At 39.9% G+C, this 19,836-nt stretch overlaps 1 non-coding gene across 1 annotated transcript; it reads left to right on the forward strand.

Moving 5' to 3' along the window:
* Positions 1–15,585: 15,585 nt before the first annotated feature.
* TRNAC-GCA (transfer RNA cysteine (anticodon GCA)) lies at positions 15,586–15,657 on the forward strand. Its single transcript has one exon. It is a non-coding gene; the product is annotated as a tRNA-Cys (tRNA).
* The last annotated feature ends 4,179 nt before the right edge of the window (positions 15,658–19,836 follow it).

Below are 19,836 nucleotides of genomic sequence, written 5' to 3' on the forward strand. Positions count from 1 at the left end.
ACCTTTAAATTTCTTTCCCTGAATAGTTATTTCACAGGTAGGACATTTATCAGTAATCTGATTCACCCAATAAGCTGCTTTGCCTTGTTTATTTGTGCTTCCTAATCCTCTTGTTTGTTTACTTTCACTTTTCCCCATTTCCACATATGGCACAATCAGGAGTTGTGCTATACGCTCTCCTGGCTCTGCTTTCCAGGGAGCAGAAGTAGATGTAACAGTTTGAATTTCCCCATTGTAATCTGAATCAATGACTCCTATATGTATTTGTACTCCTTTTAAATTTACACTAGATCTTCCTAGAAGTAATCCTATCATCCCAGCTGGCAAAGCTCCACAGACTCCTGTTGGGACCTTTTACAGGGTTCCCGAGGCAGAAGGTTCACAGATTTTGTGCAGCATAAATATACTGCGGCACTACTGTCTGCAGTGGGGGACACACATTGTACAGGGGTGAGGGAATGGCCTGAGCCAGAAACGGTTTGGAATGGGGCTCGGGATGGGCCCCTCATGGTATTTCCCGAAATCGGGTTCCCATCTTTATCAAACTTAGAGTGACACTGGTTAGTCCAATGTTTTCCCTTTTTACATTTTGGACATATTTCAGGCTCAGCAGTTTTCTTTTTTCTCCTATCCGGCGGCCTAACTTGCTGATTTTTTCTACATTCTTTTTTAGTATGACCATGCTTCCCACAGTTAAAACAAGCTCCAGGAAATGGAGTATTTCCTTTACCCACTCTCAGTCCTGCCATTGCCTGGGCTAGCAGAGTGGCCTTATGCAGATTACCTCCGATACCATCACATGCCTTGGTATAATCAACTAAATGTGCTTTCCCAATAATAGGTCGCAGAGCAGCCTGGCACTCGGGATTAGCATTGTCGAAAGCTAATAACTGCAACACTATATCCTCAGCAGCCAAATCTGCAATTACCTTTTAAAGAGACTCCTGTAACCAAGCTATAAAATCCGCATATGGTTCTTTTGGTCCCTGTTTTACAGCACTAAAGGAAGGGTACTGTTTTCCACCTGAAGTGATTTTTTTTTTTTTTCCAAGCTCTAATGCACACTCCCCTAAGCTATTCTATGGTGTCATCCTGCGTGACCACTTGTACATCTAACCCAGCCCAGCTGCCAAACCCCAAAAGTTGGTCTGCAGTTATATTAATTTGAGATTGGGCCTGGGCATTGTGAGCAGCCTGAATGGAAGCGTCATCTGCCCACCAAATTTTAAATTGTAAGAACTGAGCAGGAGCTTGACAAGCTCGAGTAAGAGCATCCCAGTCAGTAGGAATCATCCGACTGGAAACAGCAACATTCTTTAACAGTCCCATTACAGAAGGAGAACCTGGTCCATATTGATTAATAGCTTGTTTAAATTCTTTGAGTAATTTAAAAGGAAAAGGCTCAAATGTAGCTATAATATTTCCCTGTTGATCTGGGGGGTGTATTCTTTTTTTTTTTTTTTGAGACAGAGTCTTGCTCTGTCTTCCGGGCTGGAGTGCAGTGGCGTGATCTTGGCTCACTGCAAGCTCCGCCTCCTGGGTTCATGCCATTCTCCTGCCTCAGCCTCCTTAGTAGCTGAGATTACAGGCGCCGGTCACCATGCCTGGCTAATTTTTTGTATTTTTAGTAGAGATGGAGTTTTACTGTGTTAGCCAGGATGGTCTTGATCTCCTGACCTCATGATCCACCCACCTCGGCCTCTCAAAGTGCTGGGATTACAGGTGTGAGCCACTGCGCCCAGCCTGGGGGGTGTATTCTAACAGGGAACTGCCAGGTCTCTAAATCACGCTCTCTTCTAGCTTGCTGAATTCCTGCCTGAACAGAACTGAAAGCGGTTGCTCAAGGCGCTGCTCGAACAGTCACTGGGGCAACTACTTTTCACCCAGTGTCCTCTGGAAAAGAAAGATCTGGAGGGTCAGGCCACCCCTTTTCTTCAAAATAAGGAGGGGGTGCAGAAGGGTGGGGATGAACTTCCTCCTCCTTTGCTGCTTTAGCTTTAGCTGGCAAACAAACCTGCTCTATTACTTCATTATACTCTCCTTCCTCCTCATCATCAGTGTGAAAAGGTTCCAAGGTGGAACAAACCAGAGCCCACACTTGTCCCATTGTTAGCCTGATGCTTCCAAACTCCCCTTCTTACTCACCATGGGTACTGCTTAAGAGTACTCAGGTGTCCTCCAGCTTACTTCCATGTTCTCCAACCATCGCCCTGGCAACCCTTTGACCTGCGTTTGAGCCCCACATATGGGTACCACTTGCTGAGACCAGCTCGGTCGTGGAGACCCTAACCCAGTGGCGCTAGAGGAATTAAAGATGCATACACAGAAATATAGAGTGTGGGGTGGGAAATCAGGGGTCTCACAGCCTTCAGAGCTGAGAGCCTCGAACAGATTTACCCACATATTTATTGACAGTAAGCCAGTGATAAGCATTGTTTCTATAGATTATAGATTAACTAAAAGCATTTCTTATGGGCAATAAAGGGATGGGCCAAAATAAAGGGATGGGCTCTGGCTAGTTATCTGCAGCAGAAACATGTCCTTGAGGCACAGATCGCTCATGCTATTGTTTGTGGTTTAAGAACGCCTTAAGCGGTTGTCCATTCTGGGTGGGCCAGGTGCTCCTTGCCCTCCTTCCGGCAAACCGACAACCTTCAGTGTGGGCGTCATGGTCATCACGAACATGTCACAGTGCTGCAGAGATTTTGTTTATGGCCAATTTTAGGGCCAGTTTATGGCCAGATTTGAGGGTCTGTTCCCAAACTAAGAAAAATAATAGAGAAGATCCAAATAAATAAACTCGGAGATGAAAAAGGAGACACTGCAATTGATACTGCAGAAATCCAAAAGATCATAAAGGCTACTATGAGCCTAACCCTAACCCAACCCTATATGCCAATAAATTGGAAAACCCAGAAGAAATGGATAAATTCCTAGACACATACAACATACCAAGATTGAACCAAGAAGAAATCCAAAACCTGAGCGGACCAATAATAAGTAATGAGATTGAAGCTGTAATAAAATCTTCTAGGAAAAAAAAAATCTTAGGACCTGATGGCTTCATTGTTGAATTTTACCAAACATTTAAAGAAGAATTAATATGAATCCTACTCAAACTATTCAAAAAAATAGAGGAGGGAATACATCCAGACTAATTCTATGAGGCCAGTATTACACTGATACCAAAATCAAAGACACATGAAAAAAACAAAAAAGAAAGAAAACTACAGGTCAATATCTCTGATGAATATTGATTTTAAAATTCTCAACAAAATACTGCAAATCAAATTCAACAACACACTAAAAAGATCATTCAGACCGGGTGTAGTGACTCATGCCTGTAATCCCAGCTCTTTGGGAGGCTGAGACTGGTGGATCACTTTGAGCTCAGGAGTTGGAGACCAGCCTGGGCAACATAGTGAAACCCCATCTCTAAAACAACACAAAAATTAGTTGGGCTTTGGTGGCACATGCCTGTAGTCCCAACTACTTGGAATGCTGAGGCTGGAGAATCACTTGAGCCTGGGAAGCCTAGTTTGCAGTGAGCGGGATCATGCCACTGCACTACTGCCTTAGTAACAGAGTGACCACCATCTCAAATAAATAAATTAATCAATCATTCATTATGACCAAGTAGGATTCATCTCAGGGATGCAAGGATGGTTCAACATATTGCAAATCAATCAATGTGATACATCATATCAAGAGTGAAGGACAAAAAACATATTTCAATTGATGCTAAAAAGCATTTGATAAAATTCAACATCTCTTCATAATAAAATCCCTCAAAAAACTGAGTATAGAAGGAACATATCTTAACACCAAAAAAGCCATACACAACAGACCCACAGCTAGTATCATACTGAATGAGGAAATCTGAAAGCCTTTCCTCTAAGATCTGGAACAAGACAAGGATGCCCACTTTCACACTGTTATTCAACATAATACTGGAAGTCCTAGCTAGAGCAATCACATAAGAGAAAGAAATAAGGGGCATCCAAATTGGAAAGGAAGAAGTCAAATTATCCTTATTTGCAATGATATGATCTTGTATTTTGAAAATCCTAAAGACTCCACCAAAACCTATTAGAACAGATAAATTCAGTAAAGTTGCAGGGTACAAAATCAACATACAAAAATTAGTAGCATTTCTATATGCGAACAGTGAACAATCTGAAAAAGAAATTAAGAAAGTAATCTCATTTACAATAGCTACAAGTAAAAAAAAAAATCTAGGAATAACATTAACCAAAGAAGCAAAAGACCTCTATGATGAAAACTATAAAACATTGATGTAAGAAATGGACAAAGACACAAAAATTGAAAGATATTCTATGTTCATGGATTGAAAGAATCAATATTGTTAAAATGTCAATACTACCCAAAGCAATCTACACATTTAATGCAATCCCTACCAAATACCAATGACAATCTTCACAGAAATAGAAAAATTAATTATAAAATTGATATGGAACCACAGAAGATCCAGAATAGCCAAAGCTGTCCTGAGCAAAAAGAACAAAACTAAAGCAATCACATTATCTGACTTCAAATTATACTACAGAGCTATAGTAACCAAAAAAGCATGGTACTGGCATAAAAACAGACACACAACCAATGGAACAGAATAGAGAACCCAAAAATAAATCCATACATCTACAGTGAGCTCTTTTTTGACAAAGGTGCCAAGAACATATATCGGGGAAAGGACAGTCTCTTTAGTAAATGATGCTGGGAAAACTAGATATTCACATACAGAAGAACAAAACTAGTCCCCTATCTTTTGCCATATACAAGAATCAAATCAAAATGGATTAAAGACTTAAATCTAAGACCTTAAACTATGCAACTACTATAAGAAAACAATGAGGAAACTAGAACATTGGACTGGGCAAAGACGTCTTAAGTAACACTCCACAAGTACAGGCAATCAAAGCAAAAATGGACAAATGGGATCACATCAGGTTAAAAAGCTTCTGCCAGCAAAGGAAAAAATCAACAAGTGAAGAGACAACCCACAGAATGGGAGAAAATATCTGCAAACTACCCATCTAACAAGTGATCAATAACCAAAATGTATAAGGAACTAAAACAACTCAATTAAAAAAATCTAATCATCCAATTGAAAAATGGGCAAAAGTTCTGAATAGTCATTTCTATAAAGAAGACATACAAATAGCAAAAAAGTCTGTGAAAAGATACAGCTCAGCATCATTGATCATCAGAGAAATGAAAATCAAAACTGCAATGAGTTATTGTCTTACCCCACCTAAAATGGCTCATAGACATTTTAACTGGGGTAAGACAATAACTCATTGTAGTTTTGACAGGCAAAAGACAAGCAATAACAAATGCTTCTGAGGATGTGGAGAAAAGGGCAAACTTGTACAACCACTATGGAGAACAGTTTGGAGGTTTCTCAGGAACCTAAAAATAGAACTACTTTTATGATCCAGCAATATACACAATAGCCAAGATTTGGAAGCAACCTAGGTGTCCATCAGCAGATGAATGGATAAAGAAAATGTGGCATGTATACACAATAGAGAACTATTCAGCCATGAAAAAGAATGAGATACTGTCATTTGCAACAACTCGGATGGAACTGGAGGTCAATATGTTAAGTGAAATAATCCAGGCACAGAAAGACAAACTTTGCATGTTCTCAATTATTTGTGAGACCTAAAAAAAATTTAAAACAGTTACATTCATGGAGAGAGAGAGTAAAGTGATGGATACCAGAGGCTAGGAATGATAGTGGGGCGGGGGGAGTGGGATAGTTAATGGATACAAAAATAAAGTTAGATGGAATGAATAAGATCAAGTATTTGATAGTACAACAGAGTGAGTGCAATCAATAATAATTTGTTGTACACTTTAAAATAACTAGAAGAGTATAATTGGATTGTTTGAAACGCAAAGAAATGATAAATGCTTGAGGTGATGGTTATCCCATATACCCTGATGTGATTATTGTGCATTGAATGCCTGTATCACAATATCTCATGTATCTCATGAATATATACACCTACTGTGTACCCACAAATTTTTAAATTAAAAAATAAAAAGAAAATCAGTATAATAAATCATATACATAGAACAAAACAAAAATATCACATGATCATCTCAATAGATGCAGAAAAAGCATTTAGCAAAATCAAATGGCCTTTCATGGTAAAAACACTCAAAAACTAGGAATAAGAAAATTTCCTCAACCTGATAAAGGGTATCTTTGGAAAATCCCACAGCTAACATTGTACTTAGTAGTGAAAGACTGGATGCTTTCCTCCTAAGATCAGGAATAAAACAAGGATGTCTGCTCTTACCATTTCTATTCAACATTATATGGCAAATTCTAGCCAGGGCGATAAGCAAGAAAAATAAAAGTCATTCACAATGGAGAAGAAGTAAAACTATACCTATTCACAGATAATATGATCTTATATATAGCAAATCCTAAGGAATTCACTAAAAACTGTTTAAACTAATAAATGAATTCAACAATGTTGCAGGATATAAAGTTAATATACAAAAATAAACCTATTTATATAAACTTACGATGAACAATCCAAAAATGAAATTAACAAAACAATTTCTTTAAAATAGCATCAAAAATAATAAAATACTTAGGAATAAATTTTACAAAAGACCTATTATCTGGAGCTAAAACACTGTTCAAAGAGATTAAATAAGATCTAAATAAAAGAAAAAACATTCTATGTTTGTGGATTGGAAGACATTATATTGTTAAGATGATGCAATAGACTGAAGGTTTGTATCCCCCCACACCCCCCAAAAAAATCATAAGTTGAAACCATATCCTTAGTGTGATGGTATTTGAGGTAGGACATTTGGGAGGTGCTTAGATCATGAGGATGGAACCCTTATGAAGATTAGTGCCCTTATAAGAGACCCCAAAGAGCTCCCTCTGCCTCTTTTGCCCCTTCTGTAGCATGAGGACACAGTGAGAAGATAGCCATCTATGAACCAGGAAGTGGGCCCTCATCAGACACCAAATCTGCCAGTGCCTTGATCTTGGACTTCCCAGGCTCCAGAACAGCCAGAAATAATTTTTTGTTATTTATAAGCCACCCAGTCTATGACAGTTTGTTATAGCAGCCACAACAAATTAAGATAGTGATACTACTCATCAAAGTGATCTACAGATTCAGTGCAATTGCTATCAGAATTCCAGTTGACTTTGTAGAAGTTGGCATGCTGATTCTAAAATTTGTATGGAATTACAAGGAACCCAGAATAACCAAAACAATTTAACACTCAAGAGAAATGAAAACAATATTCACACAAAGACCTGTACATAAAAGTTTATAGCAGGTTGGGCGTGGTGGCTCACGCCTGTAACCCCAGCCCTTTGGGAGACTGCAGCGGGCAGATCACAAGGTCAGGAGTTCAAGACCAGCCTGGCCAATATGGTGAAACCCCGTCTCTACTAAAAACACAAAAATTAGCCAGCCGTGGTCGCGGGGCATGCCTGTAGTCCCAGCTACTCAGGAGGCTGAGGCAGGAGAATCGCTTGAACCCGGGAGAACGTGCCATTGCACTCAGAGCAAGACTCTGTACGCAACCCCACCACCACCAAAAAAAAGTTTATAGCAGCAATATTCATAATAGCCAAAGGGTGGAAAAATCCTAAATGTTCATCAACTGATGAATGGATAAACCAAATGTAATATATCCATATATTCACACAATGGATTATTTGGCCACAAGGGGAGTGAAGTCCTGCTACGTACTACAATATGGATCAATCGTAGAAACACTATGTTTAAGTGAAAGAAGGCAGTCACAAAAGACCATGTATTTTATTATCCCATTCATAGGATATGTACAGAATAAGGAAATGTATAGATACAGAAAGTAGATATGTGGTGGCCTACGCTTGGGGGTGGGGAGTATAGAAGGGTAGGATTATAGCTGAAGAGTATGGGTTTTGGTTGTTTTTGAAATATTTTTGAGGTGATAAAAATACTCTAAAGTTGTCGTGATGGTTGCACATACCTGTGAATATACCAAAAAAAAATCCTATTAAATTGTATACTTTAAATGGGTGAATTGCATACGATGTGAATTATATCTCAGTAACATTTTTCAAACCTTTATTTACAAATCCAGTAGAAGGTGGGATTTGGCTCTCAGGCTATGGTTTTACTTCTTTATTTTCTTTCTTTAGATATATATTTTTGGGCCGGGCGCGGTGGCTCAATCCTGTAATCCCAGCACTGTGGGAGGCCGAGACGGGCGGATCACGGAGTCAGGAGATCGAGACCATCCTGGCTAACATGGTGAAACCCCGTCTCCACTAAAAAATACAAAAAACCAGCCCGGGCGACAGAGCAAGACTCCGTCTCAAAAAAAAAAAAAAAAAAGAATTCTAGATATATATTTTTGAGACAGGGTCTCACTCTGTCACCAGGCTGGAGTGCAGTGGCGCAATCTCGGCTCACTGCAACCTCCAACTCCTTCCTAACCAAGGAAATGAAATGTCTTTACAAAACACTGCTGAAACAAATCATAGGTGACACAAACAAATGGAACACATTCCATGCTCATGGATGGGTAGAGTCAATATTGTGAAAATGACCACACTGCCAATAGCGATCTATACATTCAATACAATTCCCATGAAAATACCATCATCGTTCTTCACAGAACTAGAAAAAAAAAAAAAAACAGCCATCTTTTGTAGAGATATTTCACTTCCTTGGTTAGGTATATTCCTAATTTATTTATTTATTTATTTATTTATTTATTTATTTATTTATTTTGCAGCTGTTGTAAAAGAGGCTGAGTTCTTGATTTCTCAGCTTGGTCACTGTTGGTGTATAGCAGTGCTACTGATTTGTGTACATGGACTTTGTATCCCAAAACTACTGAATTCATTTATCAGATCTAGGAGCTTTTTGGATGAGTCTTTAGAGTTTTCTAGTTACATGATCGTATCATCAGTGAACAGTGATGGTTTGACTTCCTCCTTACTGATTTGGATGCCCTTTATTTCTTTCTCTTTTCTGATTGCTCTGGCTAGGACTTCCAGTACTATGTTGAATAGAAGTGGTGAAAGTGGGCATCCTTGTCTTGTTCCACTTCGCAAGGGGAATGCTGTCAACTTTTCCCCATTCACATAATGTTGGCTGTGGGTTTGTCATAGATTGCTTTTATTACCTTAAAGTCCCTTCTATGCTGATTATGCTGAGGATTTTAATCATAAAGATGCTGGATTTTGTCAAATGCTTTTTCTGAATCTATTGAGATGATCATGCAATTTTTGTTTTTAATTGCTTGTGTGGTGTATTACATTTATTGACTTGTGTATGTTAAACCATCCCTGCATCCCTGGTATAAAACCCACTTGATCACAGTTTATTATCTTTTTGATATGCTGTTGAATTCAGTTAGCTAGTATTTTATTGAGAATTTTTGCATCTATGCTCATCAGTGATATTGATCTGTAGTTTTCTTTTTTTGTTATGCCCTTTCCTGATTTTGGCATTATGGTAATACTGGCTTCGTAGAATGATTTAGGGAGGATTTCCTCTTTCTATATCTTTTGGAATCATTTTAGTAGGATTGGAACCAATTCTTCTTTGAATGTCTGATAGAATTCAGCTGTAAATCCATCTAGTCCTGGATATTTTTTGCTGGAAATTGTTTTTATTACTGTTTCAATCTCGCTACTCATTATTAGTCTGTTCAGAGTTTCTATTTCCTCCTGGCATAATCTAGGAGGGCTAGATATTTTCAGGATTGTCCACATTCCTCTAGGTTTTCTAGTTTGTGCACATAAAGGTGTTCCTAGTAGCCTTGGTCTTTTGTATTTCTGTGGTATCGGTTGTAATATCTCCCATTTCGTTTCTAATTGAGCTTATTTGGATCTTCTCTATTCTTTTCTTGTTTAATCTCAATAATGGTCTATCAATTTTTTTTACCTTTTCAAATATCCAGCTTTTTGTTTCATTTTATTTATTTATTTATTTATTTATTTAGACAGTCTCACTGTGTTACCCAGGCTAGTGTGCAGTGGCACAATCTCAGCTCACTCTGACTTCTGCCTCCCAGGTTCAAGTGATTCTCGTGCCTCAGCCTCCCGTGTGGCTGGGATTACATGCATGTGCCACCATGCCCAGCTAATTTTTGTATTTTTAGTAGAGACAGACATTTACCATGTTGGCCAGGCTGGTCTTGAACTTGTGACCTCATGTGATCCACCTGCCTTGGCCTTTCAAAGGGTTGGGATTACATATGTGAGCCACTGCACCCAGCTTCATTTATCTTTTGTATTTTTTTGTTTGTTTGTTTCAATTTCATTTAGTTCTGCTATGATCTTTGTTATTTATTTTCTTCTGCTGGGTTTGGCTTTGGTTTGTTCTTGTTTCTCTAGTTCCTTGAGGTGTGACCTTAGACTGTCTATTTGCGCTCTTTCAGACTTTTTGATGTAGATATTTGATGCTATGAATTTTCTTCTTAGCACCACTTTATCTGTATTCCAGAGGATTTTATAAGTCACTATTATCATTCAATTCAAAGAATTTTTAATTTCTCTCTTGATTTCATTGTTGACCCAATGGTCATTCAGGAGCAGATTGTTTAATTTCCATGTATCTGTATAGTTCTGGGAGTTCCTTTTGGAGTTAATTTCCAATTTTATTCCACTGTGATCTGAGCAAGCACTTGATTGATATAATTTCAATTTTCTTAAATTTATTGAGACTTGTTTTGTGGCCTGTCATATGGTCTATCTTGGAGAATGTTCCATGTGCTGATGAAAAGAATGTATATTCTGCAGTTGTTGGGTAGAATGTTCTGTAAATATCTGTTAAGTTCATTTGTTGTAGGGTGTAGTTTAAGTCTATTGTTTCTTTGTTGACTTCCTCTCTTGATGACTGGTCTAGTGCAGTCAGTGGATAATAGTCCCCCACTATTATTGTGTTACCATCTATCTCATTTCTTAGGCCTAGTAGTAATTGTTTTGTAAATTTGGGAGCTCCAGTGTTAGATGCATATATAACTAGGATTGTGATATTCTCCTGTTGGACTAGTCATTTTATCATTATATAATGTCCCTTTGTCTTTTTTAACCATTGTTGCTTTAAGGTCTGTTTTGTCTGATATAAGAATAGCTACTCCTACTTGTGTTTGCTGTCCATTTGCATGGAACGTGTGTTTCCACACTTTACCTTAAGTTTATGTGAGTCTTTATGTGTCAGGTGAGTCTCCTGAAGACAGCAGATACTTGGTTTGTGGATTTTGATCCATTCTGCCATTCTGTATCTTTTAAGTAGAGCATTTAGGTCATTTATATTCAACATTAGTACTGAGATGTGAGGTACTGTTCTATTCATTGTGTTAGTTGTTGCCTGAATACCTTCTTTTTTTTTTTTCTTCATTGTATTATTGTTTTATAGGACCTGTGAGATGTATGCTTTCAGGAGGTTCTATTTTGGTGTGTATTTCAAGGTTCTGTTTCAAGATTTAGAACTCCTTTTAGCATTTCTTGTAGTGCTGGCTTGGTAGCGGCAAATTCATTCAGCATTTGTTTGTCTGAAAAAGACTTTATCTCTCCTTCATGTATGGAGCTTAGTTTTGCTGGATACAAAATTCTTATTTTGTTTAATGAGGCTAAAGATAGGACACCAATGCCTCTGGTTTGCAAGTTTCCTGCTGAGAAATCTGCTGTTAATCTGATAGGCTTTCCCTTATAGTTTACCTGATGCTTTTGCCTCACAGCTCTTAAGATTCTTTCCTTTGTCTTGGATTTAGATAAGTGAAGACTTTAGATATGTGCCTTGGTGATGATTTTTCTGTGATGAATTTCCTATTTGAGCTTCTTGTATTTGGATGTCTAGATCTCTAGCAAGGCCAGGGTAGTTTTCCCTGATTATTCCCTCAAAACAGTTTTCCAAACTTTTAGATTTCTCTTCTTCCTCAGGAACACCAATTATTTTTAAGTTTGTTTGTTTAACATAATCCTAAATTTCTTGGAAGTTTTGTCTTTTCTTCCTTTTTTTTTTTTTTTTTTTTTTTTTTTTTTTTTGAGATGGAGTCTCGTTCTGTCACACAGGCTGGCTGGAGTGCAGTGGCATGATCTTGACTCACTGCAACCTCTGACTCCCAGGCTCAAGCGATCCTCCTTCCTCAGCCTCCTGAGTAGCTGGGACTACAGGTGCACACCACCACACCTGATTAATTTTTGTATGTTTAGTAGAGGCAGGGTTTCACCATGTTTCACTCCTGACCTCAGGTAATCCACCCACCTCGGCCTCCCAATGTGCTGGGATTATAGGCATGAACCACCATGCCCAAACTGTTCCTATTTTAAAATACTTTTTTCTTTGTCTTTGTCATAGTTGGTTAATTCCAAAGCCTTGTCTTTGACCTCTGAAGTTCTTTCTTCTACTTATTCTAGGCTACTGTTGAACCTTCCCAGTGTATTTTGTATTTCTCTAAGTGTGTCTTTCATTTTCAGAAGTTGTCATTATTTTTTCTTCATGATACCTATTTCTCTTGGAGACCTTTTCATTCTTATCCTGTAGTTTTTTAAAAATTTCTTTAAGTTGGTTTTTACCTTTCTCTGGTACCTCCTTGAGTAGCTCAATAATTAATCTTCTGAATTCTTTATTTGGCAATTCATAGATTTATTCTTGGTTTAGATCCATTGCTGGAGAGCTAGTGTGATCTTTTGAGGGTGTTATACAACCTTGTTTTGTTATATTCCCAGAATTACTTTTCATTTGGATAGACTGTTTCAGTGGAAAGATTTGGAACTCAAGGGCTTCTGTCCAGATTTTTTTGTCCCATGGGGTGATCCCTTGATGTGGTGCTCTCCTGCTCCCGCTACGGATGGGGTTTCCTGAGAGCTGGACTGCAGTGATTGCTATTGCCCTTCTGGGTCTAGCCACCCAGTGGGGCTACCAGGCTCTGAACTGGTGCTGTGGAATGTCTGCAAAGAGTCCTGTGATGTGAGCCGTCTTCAGGTCTCCCAGCTGCGATGCCAGTACCTGCTCTGGTGGAGGTGGCAGGGGAGTGAAATGGACTCTGTGAGATTCCTTGGTTGTAGTTTCACTTAATGCACTGATTTTCTTAAATGTTGGTTGTGCTAGCACTAAAGCTATCATGTGGACAGACTCAGGACCTCTGGTTAGGCAGGATGTTACTGGCAGTGGAATTAACTGTTGTTTTCTCCTTTGGAGTGGGATGTTCTGTTATACATTGCTGTAATGGCTTGAGCTGGTTGGCATTTAGCCAGGAGGTGGTGCTTTCAATAGAGTACCAGCTGTGATAGTAGATGGGGGATATAAGCTTGCCCTAAATTGGCCAGGATAAGTATTCAAGTTTCCCAGGTGATTGATGGGACCATAGAGCTCCCAAGAGCTTATGTCTTTTGTCTTCAGCTACCAGGGTGGGTAGAGGAAAGCCACCAGGTGGGGGCAGTGTTAAGTGGGTCTGAGCTCTGACATTTCTTGGGTGGGGCTTGCTGCAGTCACTGTAGGGCATAGGGTGAGTGGTTCATAGGCCAATGGAGTTATGTTCCAAGGAGGATTATGGCTGTCTCTGCTGCATTATACAGGTTGCCAGGGAAGTGGGAGAAAGCCAGCAGTGACAGGCCTCACCCAGCTCCCATGCAGTCAGCAAGGCCAGTCTCACTCCCTCTATGCCCTGCCAACAGCACCGAGTTTATATCCAGGCAGCTGGCACACAGGGCTGCGATCCTGCTTCAGGCTAGAAGCCTCCCCACTGAGAAAGCAAGCAGGGCTTTCAGGCCTCATCCCTCCCTGTCTGCCCATGATGTCAGCTGCAGGTCCTGTACTCATACCTACACTTCTCATTCACCCACTGGATTCTGCTCAGGAAAATTCATGCTCAGTTGAAATTATTAAAAGTTCAACTAGAAGCTTCTATTACCATGTAGCCCCTCCCTAATTCTGCTGGCTGCCTTCCCCAAGGACCCCTGTGAGATAAAGTCAGGAATGGCTTCCCTGGGCTTGAGCTGGAGTCTGGGAGTGCACACGGGGCCCTTCTTACTGCTTCTTCTACTTTTATATTTTGCTCAGCTCCCTAAATCAACTTTAGCTCCAGGTAAGGTTAAATCCTAGTCCCATGATCTGGGTTTTTAGGTTCTACAGTGAAGATGTGTGTTCAGAGGCAGACCTTCCCCACTCATACATTGGGAACTCACAGTTTTTCGTGAGTAAAACTCATGAAATAGAGTTTTCAGCATACAGTTTGCAGCAGTAAACTGCATAGTTTGCTCATACAGTTTGGAGCAGCAAGCTGCTTCTTTAAAAGGGTCTGTGAGTTCTTTTGGGTTTTTTGGTGTGATCCTATGGTGGTTCTTGGAGCAAAAGTTCATGATGTGAATCTCCACATGCTGTTCTGTTTGTCCAAGTGGGAGCTGCACACTGGTCTTCTCTTCCATCCACCATTTTCTACAGTCTCAGCATTTTAGTTTCCATGAACCAGTTTCTGTGACTGTGCATGCCTTCCATTTTGTACAGTCTTTGAATGTAAATGTTTATTGCAATAATTCTGTTCTTGTACCATCATTATACTTGATGTGTTCAATGGGTAGAAATTTTCTCTTTTGAGTTCATAGATCTTTTGAGTCAAGAGAAGCCTCATCTGATTTAATGTAGATCACAAGAGCTTGGACTCTATCTAATTGAATGAGGCTTTGAGAGTCTTGGAATAGAGGTGAGTATATTTTGCATGTGGGAGAGATGTAAGTAATTATGACCAAGAGGGCAGTTCATGGTAGATAAAACTGTTGACCCTGAATGTTGACTTATTTCTGCATCTATGGCCTTCACCTTCTTTTCAGATCTTCCCACTGGAGGTGAAACATGCTTTCTTGCTCTTGAGTTAAGGCTTGGTCTTGTGACTGCCCTTGATCATTGAGTTGTTCTCACATGTAATGCAAATAGGGGCTTGAAAGCTGCTTTCATAGTTGGACCTGCCCCTTTGCATTTCTGCTGTCACCATAAGAAAACTGTCCCCTTGCTAGCTGCTACTCCTCCACCCAGGATCATAGAAGGAACATACATGGAGCAGACTTGAGCCCAGCTCAGACAAAACCCAAGCACAGATGGACCCACAGCTTGAAGCTGATACACCAGGTGAAGCCCAGCCTACTTCACCTGATTGGCACCCATGCTGCTGACCTATGAGCATGAGAATACATGCTTATTGTTTCATGCAGCCAATTTTGGGATGATTTGTTATGATACATTGTTGTGAAAATAGCCTTGATACTTACACTTGCCTCTCCCCCAACCCCTACTCCCATCAGGTACTGAGTAAGGGAATAGGAGGAGACCTCAGTTGAAGGAGTTCAGGTTGTGGCTACAAGGTAGAAAGCTGCCATTAGACAAGTGACAAGTGATGGGGGGTTCTCTGGGGGAGTGAAGCAGTGAACTCATGGCCTGAAGAGCAGTGTCTAGTCATTTGTGGTAGGGCTGCCAATTTCCATAAGCTGGCTGGGAATGAATACAATTTACAGTGCACTATAGAATCCTTGGGTGTGGCAACACAGGTGAAATATGCTAAGGAGGAATGTCCACCAGGCAAGGGGGTATAGCTCAGGGGTAGAGCATTTGACTGCAGATCAAGAGGTCCCTGGTTCAAATCCAGGTGCCCCCTACTGCCACTTAGCTGTGGGTTCTCTTTTCCTGATGTTAGGCTTGCTTGTCACTCACCACCATCCTTTCTATAGCTTGTGTCAATTTTCTCAGGTGACTTCATCTTGCTGGCACGAGTCATGGTCAATTCACCAATAACCTGCATGTGTTTCAGAAGTTCTAATTAGCTGCTCTTCTTTGAAGTTTATATTATGGCAGGACAGGCTGAATCAGAGGTCATCCAGTCTGACTTGGCATCAGAATTACTGACAGATCTTATCAAAAATACCGATTACTCCCTAGAAATTCCAATTTAGTAGGACTGAGGAGGAATCAGAGAACTTCTACTTTTGGGGGTCGTTTGGGGCATAATCCCCTGTTAACACCTGTTCTAACATCCAATAATTCTAAGTGGCTGGAAAATTGTTTTGGAACCTACAACAACATGTCATTCTATACAACATCCAGTGATGTTCAAGCTAGTGCCTGCCTTCAGTCCATCACTGAGGGCAGGTGGGGTGCTGAGCTTCAGGCATAGGCAGCGGCCAGGGGTGTCGAGGTGGGAGAGTGTGGGAAAGGTGGGAGAAGTCAGAATGAAGCTGTGGGCATGATAGGAGGGTGACCAATCGCAATGGCACAGTCAGCCAGGGGTAGTGACAGGCCATGAGTCAAGTGATTACTCGACTCCCTGCATTAAAGTTCAGAATTGAAGCATGTTCAAAGCAACACTAGTTGTTTTTGAGTAAAGCATTTGATTGACAATCCACAGGTCCCTGACTCAAATTCATATGTTCCCTAACTACACTAATTTCTTCTCATACTGACCAGGGTATTCAAACACAGTTTCCTTTCACCTCCTGAGGCCCCTGCAGCTGACTCTTCCTGCAAGGAAGACGATAGGGTAAGGAGGTCTGTTTGTCCCGTGCTACTCTCTACTTTCCTGCTGCCCCATGTGACCTGCCCAGATCTGCTCTGCAGGCCTGATCAGTCTTATCTTGCTTTTCTTTGGTGAGCACTTCTCTTGTGTTTCCTTTTTTTTTCTTCCTATTCTTCCCCACCTTGTGAACCCTCTGTCCACATTTTGAGGATCCCCGGTTGTGTGAGGCACAGTGGAAGACATGGCTCTGCTTGCAGCCCCCAAAGCTGAAGAAAAAAGCCACTTTCTCTTTGTCTTCCTGGCACTTCTGGCCACCCAGTGCCACCGACTGACATATGCATGAAGACTGAGTGACTTGTAGAGGCAGACAGCTTAGCATTCATTCCCGGGCTGGCAGAGCTCAGGAACCGTCTGGCGGCTCCCTAACCAGTGTGACTTCCTGAGAGCCAGGCTGCCTGGGTCTCCTTGGATCCCCGCCGCTTCAGAAGCCTGGGCTCCCTGACATATAGACAATGGCCGTCTCATCTGTTTCACTGAACGGAACCAGTTTTTGTAACGATGTACGTAGGCAGATATAAAAATTGCAATTGAAGAGGGTTGCAGAAAAAGGATCCTAAAGAAAATGGGGTGAATGTAGGATGGACTTTCTGTCATGATTGGGATTGCAGAAAGTAGAAATCCAGTTGATTGTTTAGGGTTGACAATCTGGGAGCCCAAGGGTCTCAGAGGTAAAGTAACTGAGTAATTGATCACCCGGATTCAAGGCTGCTTACTCACCTGGTAGGTATTCAATGGATGCTTATGGCTGGCATTCATTCTGATTGGTCAGTGTCTGTGCTGTAGCTGTTGTTAAATATTTCAAGTGTCATTTCTTGGAATAAAGTTCCCACTGAAGGACAAAACTTTTAGAGACCAGCTGTTGTTACAGAGCAGTAAGAAGGGCCCAGCCGAGTCTGACGGCATTGGGAAGCTCAAAGACATACAATGGAAGGCTCAGATGTCTACAATGCCTTTCCAGACACAGATGGAATGTGCAGATGTCTCCACGACTACACCAAAACACTCAGCTCTTGCTGCTGAATAACTGAGATTGCTGAAAAATGAAAAGGCACAATTGCCAATCTGCAATTCTTCTTGGTTTCACATTTCCCAATCTCTTGTGTTATGAATTGCTACTTCAGTGATAGCTGCAGGGAATTTTTGGAAGATGTCAGGAGAACTTCTTAAACTTGGAAGAAGTTGCTACACTATACTCTCACATTAGCCTTTGTTGGGATATTTTTCTATTCCTGAGATAATGGTGCCAGGGAGGATAAAATGCTTAAGTTAAATGGTTCTCCCTGATTAGTTAACAAGAACACTAGGGAATGAGTTCTACTTACCAAATTCTACCTACGTGTGTGTATATATATATTTCTGTATTTCCAATAATCCAGACAGTGTTTTTCTAACAGTTAACTCATGTGCACACACACACATTTGATATTTCTCATTTTGAGTGTCTATGGTAGCCTATCCTTTCTCCTTGTTATTCAAAAATAAGTTGAACTTTGTGATGAGACAGACAGCCTTGGCACTAAGTGTTTCTAGAGTTTATTGGTTTTATTATTTCCAATAAATCAACTTTTGGTTTTCTCCGACTGTATGATTGTTTTTTATTCCATTGATTTCTCCTCTGATGTTTGTTATTTCTTTTTAATTTAAGGTTAAATTGTTGAGTTTTTTCTCGATATTTAGATATAAGCATAGATATAATGCTTGTTAAAACTCATACTCTTAGTGGAAGATATAAGAAAAGAAAAAAGACTGAATATCAGTTACCTAATACTCAGTTATCAGTTATCTGATATAAGAAAAATAAGGCTAAATATCAGATAATCTGATCAGTTAAGAGTGTGAGTTTCAGCCAGGTATGGTGGCTCATGCCTGTAATCCTAGCACTTTGGAGGCTGAGGCAGGTGAATCACCTGAGATCAGGAGTTCGAGACCATCTTGGCCAACATGGCGAAACCCTGTCTCTACTAAAAATACAAAAATTAGCCAGGCATAGTGGCACATGCCTGTAATCCCAGCTACTCGGGAGGCTGAGGAAGGAAAATCACTTGAACCTTGGAGGTGGAGGTTGCAGTGAGCCGAGACCACACCACTGCACGATGGGAGCGAGACTCCATCTCAAAAAACAAACAAGAGCGAGCGTGAATTCATGACTTTACCTGTGCCACATGAATTTTGATTTGTTATATCTTTGTTAATATTTGGTTCAAGATACTTTCTAATTTCTATTTTGATCTCTTCTTTTGCTTATAGGTTATTTGGGAGTGTATTGTTTAGCTTCCAAGAGGCTGGGGATTTCCTAGTTATTTCTGTTTCTCGTAACCTAGCCTAATTCAGCCACAATATGGTCTGAAAACATTCTCTATGAATTTGTGGCAACTTACTTTACATCACCAAATATTGTTAACTTTGATAAATGTTTAGTGCACATTAAAAATATAAAATGTGCTATTGTATGGTGCACTGTTCATTATATATCAAATAGGTCATATTTTTTGGTTGTGTTATTCAGATTCTTCATAAGCTTACCAACATTTTATTTGCCTGTTCTATTAGCTACAGAAAGAAGTGTGTTAAAATCTGCCACTATGATTGAGGATATGTCTATTTCTATTTTTAGTTCTATCCATTTTTGCTTTATTTATTTTCACACTATATTTTTGGGTGCATTCAGATTTGGGATTATAATAGCTTCCTGCTGGATTGACCTACTTATCATTTTTAAATATCCTGTTTATCTGTAGAAACTCTTACCAAGTTAAAGTCTATTTTGCATCATATTAATATTGCTATACTAGCCTCTTTGGTTATTGTTGATATGGTATATTTTTATTTATACTTTCACTTTCCACTATAAGTGACCTTATGCTTAAGCTTCATCTAAGCAACTTGTAGTGTGGTTTTGTTTTCTCATTCAGTCTGAAAATTTTATATTTTAATTGGAGTTTTAAATACTTTTATATTATTTAAAGTAATTGGGTTATTTACTTTCACCACCGTAAAAATAACGTTTCATGTCACCTGGCTCCCATAATTTCTTTTGGCAAAGCATCTGTTGGTTGTAAAATCTGATTTTTTTTTTTCCTTACAGACTGCTTTTCAGATCTCTCTCCCTCTCTCTCTCTCTTTTTTTTTTTTTTTTTTGAGACAAAGTCTCATTCTGTCACCCAGGCTGGAGTGCAGTGGCACGATCTTGGCTCACTGCAACCTCCACTTCCTGTGTTCAAGTGATTCTCCTGCCTCAGCCTCCCAAGTAGCTGGGATTACAGG

The sequence above is a fragment of the Chlorocebus sabaeus genome, chromosome 21 (assembly GCF_047675955.1).
Source record: "Chlorocebus sabaeus isolate Y175 chromosome 21, mChlSab1.0.hap1, whole genome shotgun sequence".
Lineage (NCBI taxonomy): Eukaryota > Metazoa > Chordata > Mammalia > Primates > Cercopithecidae > Chlorocebus > Chlorocebus sabaeus.